This window comes from Xyrauchen texanus, chromosome 24 (assembly GCF_025860055.1).
Source record: "Xyrauchen texanus isolate HMW12.3.18 chromosome 24, RBS_HiC_50CHRs, whole genome shotgun sequence".
Taxonomy (NCBI): domain Eukaryota; kingdom Metazoa; phylum Chordata; class Actinopteri; order Cypriniformes; family Catostomidae; genus Xyrauchen; species Xyrauchen texanus.
In genome coordinates, this window is record NC_068299.1 from 19401941 (window position 1) to 19406985 (window position 5045).

Sequence of the window (5045 nt, forward strand, 5' to 3'; positions counted from 1 at the left end):
TGTATAATTCTATATATATTATCAATATATAAGAATTTGGGAGCCTTGTCATTTTCCCAAATGCACAAACCATGCAATTGCATGATTTCATTGTTAAACATGGCAAAGGCCTTATTACAAAGGCAGTGCCCAAGCTGACATGTTAATGTGGTATGTGTTTAGAAATGGAACACCAGAGCATTCTTCTCTGTTGAGTGTTGCATTTCATTGCCTGACTGTGGAAGCCACAAACCAGTCTCCCCACATCTGAATGCAAAATATCTAGTACAATTGATCTCACCCTCATGCTGTACCAAAGTTGTCACTTTCTTTCTTGAAGAATGAAGATTTTTAGAAGAACATTTCAGCCCTGTAGGTTCATTCAATGCACATAAAAATGGCATAAAAGTTTCCATAAGTCTCCAGTAGTTTAGTCCAGAAATAGTCAAAATACAGTGTGCATCTGGAAAGTATTCACAGCGCACGTTGTAAAAATATATATAAAATAGGTGTGTAATTTTTCATCTCATCTCATGGTTCGGTTCACGATACTGAACTCACGGTCTGGTTAATCATTTCACGATTTAAGCCTGAATCATTAAAAGTTAAGATTGAAAGTTTTATTTTTTTATTATTGTGTTATTACTTTATAGACATGCAAAACAGTTTGTTCCCTTTAAAATGTAGCTAAAAGTATTGTTCTTAAAAGTGCTAAATGATCCATCAGAGATGTACTGGGAAATGGTGACCCCCAAATGAAAATATTAGCTAATATTACGGAATTATGTTAGATACATACTATATGCTGCTTGCACACCGTCTCTGATGACAAAATTGTCTACATTTAACATTTTCTTTGACTAAATTGTCTACATTAAGCAGTTAATCAGAAGGTTTCTGGTTCGATCCCCACAGCCACCACCATTGTGTCCTTGAGCAAGGCAATTAACTCCTGGTTGCTCTGGGGGGGATTGTCCTTGTAATAAGTGCACTGTAAGTCGCTTTGGATAAAAGTGTCTGCCAAATGCATAAATGTAAATGTAATTCCCCCATAGCATTATACATAATATTCAGCATTATATATAGTAGATATGTGGCTGCTAGTGTGCAATCATATTTTAGGGCTCCTTGTGCTAATGAAGCGATTTCCATTTGTATGTTCGTGTTACGTAGCACGTTGTGTGTATTGGATAGAACAGATGCTAAACAGTTTTTTTTTTTTTTAAATAACTGAAAACGTCCCATCTCCACACATTACATTTTTGAACTGCGATGCATTGTGCCACGATAAACCATTACATCCCTAATATAAAAACAAAATGCTTTTGTAATTGTCTACATTTATTTCTAGACTTGTATACATATTTAAATTATATCTATGAATTATTAATTATAATAATAACTATAAAACCAGCAATGATAATTATGATAAAAATAACAATCTGATTACATATTAATAGTGCATTTTATTGGGGCCGGGGTAACTCGGTGAGTATTGACCCTGACTACCACCCCTGGAGTCGTGAGTTCTAATCCAGGGCATGCTGAGCGACTCCAGCTTTAAGCAACCAAATTGGCCCGGTTGCTATGGAGGGTAGAGTCACATGGTGTAACCTCCTCATGGTCACGAGGAGGTTCTCGCTCTCAATGGGGCAAGTGGTAAGTTGGGCATGGATTGCGTAGAGTAGCATGAGCCTCCACATGCTGTGAGTCTCCACGGTGTCATGCACAGCGAGCCATGTGATAAGATGCGCGGACTGACAGTCTCAGAAGCGGAGGCAACTGAAGACTTGAACCCGGATTGAAGCGAGGAACCACGACACCATGAGGACCTACTAAGTAGTGGGAATTGGGCATTCCAAATTGGGAAAAAAATATGAATTATTTATTTTAAAATAAATTATGCATTTTATTGAATTCATCCTTCTGCTCAACAGCAAGGTTTGGTAGCAAACCTCAGAAAACAATTCACAAAACCAACAACATTAATAACTTTATTTAAAACTTATTTTGATAGATTTTTTTTTTTATCTTCTCTATTTTTCAAGGGACTGGGTGCTCTGACATGGCAATCATTGAGTGCCTTCTCCCATGCAACGAACATTGTGTGACTGTGGCAAAGTTTTTGCAAAATATAATTCTGTAATTCATTACACATCTCAGGGCAGTTCCCTATCGAGAGGTCTCTCCTATTGCGTAAGTAGCTTACGCTGTGGAAAACTCCGTTTCTCGAGAAATATTGAAGTCTTTATGTAAAACGCATTGCAGCTGCACAGCAGACAGTGATGAGCGAGGCAGCTCGGTCATTGGCTGTGCTGCGGCAACTGCTCGAACCAGTGACGGGCGACTTAGAACGCTGCGACCAATGGGGGCGCGTCCCGCGATTCGCGCGCTCAGAGCCTGCTGAAATTAGCATATGAGGGCTATATAATGAACGTCCCGTCATGCCAGTTCTTTTAGATTTAATCTCCTTCAGCGAAGACCTTCTCTTCGCTGGATCCTCCGGATTTTTGGAGTCTTTCGCCGCCGTGGACAAGCTTACAGCGGGACTGCTGAGAGGACGCCGGCATCTTCAGCCGCCTTCGAAGCCTTCTGCTACGCCATCCGGCGCGCATCGCATATCCTTTACTGAACAAGCGTTCGCCCCCGCGACGCTTTTAAGAGTAAAAGAGTTATTTTCCAGGCGTTGTTTCAAATGCCTTCAGCCTGCGCCTCGTGCAGAGGCCCTCTTTCCGACGGAGATCGGCACACCATCTGCACTCGCTACCTGGGTCTGGACCACGCAGAAGCTGCACTCATTCAGGGCGGATGCCGTTTTCACCGCAAGCGAGCCGGCTGCCCCCGTGCTGCCACCTCTGTTCGAGCCGCGCAAGAAAAAGCGCCGCTCACAGAGGCTGCCAGAGGGAGCTGCTAGCATTCACTAGCATTCACAAGTGGGTGAATGCACCCCCACTTCAAAACACTGTTCATACAGTTTCAAGCACCTCTCCAACTCATGCTGTGAGCATTTAGGAAATAGCGCATGTGCCTGTACTCTCACACGCACCTCTGCACTCGGCACTCAATACGGCTGCTCAGCGCACACCTGCGCCTCTGAGAGCCGTAGATTCTGTGTTAGCACAAAGCGATTTGCCGGCGGGGCCCATACGTCACTGCGACACGCCCCCAGCCGGCATTCAGCCCATATCTGTGCGAGCAGAAGCCTGGGAAAAAATCCCCGACATGCCGAAATGGGTTTTGAACATAATAAAACACGGATACTCCAATTCGCTCGCAGACACCCCGCTTTTCAGCCCGCTTTTCAGGAAAGATGTGTCACATGTTCTATGCACCGAGGTGCTCAAACTGATAGAGAAGGGCGCTATAGAAACTGTTCCTCCCTCTTTGAGCGAGGCGGGTTTTTACAGCCGCTATTTTCTCGTCCCGAAAAAGGACGGTGGCCTTCGCCCCATCCTGGATCTCAGACATATGAACAAAGCGTTAATGATTCGCTCGTTCAGAATGTTAACAACCAAACATATCCTCGCGCAAGTTCGCCCCGGGGATTGGTTTCTACCAGTGGATTTGAAAGACGCTTACATTCACATCCCGATAGCGCTCACCACAGGCCCTTTCTGAGATTCGCTGAGGGACAGTCATACCAGTACACAGTACTACCATTCGCCTATCATTGGCCCCCGCACATTCACGAAATGTATGGATCGCTGCACTTTCCCCTGAGACAGCGGGAGTGCGGCTACTGAATTACCTCGACGATTGGCTAATCATAGCACAATCAGAGGTTCAGTTAATGACACACAGATCTTGGACTATCAGCCATTTACAATGCCTGGGTCTGAGAATAAATTTTGCAAAGAGCTGCATATCCCCCAGCCAGAATATTTCTTTTCTGGGAATAGTGCTAGACTCAGTGCAGATGACAGCCGCTCTCATCAGAGCTGCCTCTATTCGACGCCTTGCAACATCGTTCAGAACGGGCACGCATGCCCCGCCAAACGATTTCAGAGAATGCTCGGTCTCATGGCCTCGCATCAGCTGTACTCCAGCTAGGATTGTTGCACATGCGCCCTCTCCAGCGCTGGCTCAAGAGCCATGTCCCCACTCACGCGTGGGCTCGGGCCACTTTTTGATCAGAGCGAATCACGGCTGTATAAAAGCCCTGACGCCCTGGAAAGCCATAAACTGGTATCAAACCAGCGTGAGTCTGGGCGTGAATACGCGGAGAAAAATGATCACGACAGATACCTCCAAAATAGGATGGGGGGCCCTTTACGAGGGCAGGCCTGTTTCCGGCTTTTGGTCAAACCCGGATTAGCGCCTACACATAAACTGTCTGGAAATGAAAGCGGTCGCCTTGGCTCTCAGAGCCCTGCTTCCGTACCTGCAAAACAAACACGTCCTGGTCCGAACGGACAACATGATGGTAGTTTCGTATATAAATCGCCAAGGTGGACTCAGGTCGAGCTCCCTGCACTCTATGGCCAGGGAGCTCATCCTATGGTCACAACACTTTGTTTTAAGGCTCAGGCACCTGCCTCTGGCTTTATAGAGCGAAGTCAGCACGCACGCCGTTTTACATGGTGTTCCCATAGCGTAAGCTACTTACGCAATAGGAGAGACCTCTCGATAGGGAACGACTCGGTTACTAACGTAACCTCGGTTCCCTGAGAGGAGGGAACGACTATTGCGTAAGCTGCCGTGTCTGTGCTTGGTCAGTTCGCTTCAGTCGATTGAACTTAAAAGAACTGGCATGACGGGACGTTCATTATATAGCCCTCATATGCTAATTTCAGCAGGCTCTGAGCGCTGAATCGCGGGACGCGCCCCATTGGTTCGCGCATTCTAAGTCGCCCGTCACTGGTTCGAGCAGTTGCCGCAGCACAGCCAATGACCGAGCTGCCTCGCTCATCACCGTCTGCTGTGCAGCTGCAATGCGTTTTACATAAAGACTTAAATATTTCTCGAGAAACGGAGTTTTCCCATAGCGTAAGCTACTTACGCAATAGTCGTTCCCTCCTCTCAGGGAACCGAGGTTACGTTAGTAACAGAGTCGTTCTGAAGTTATG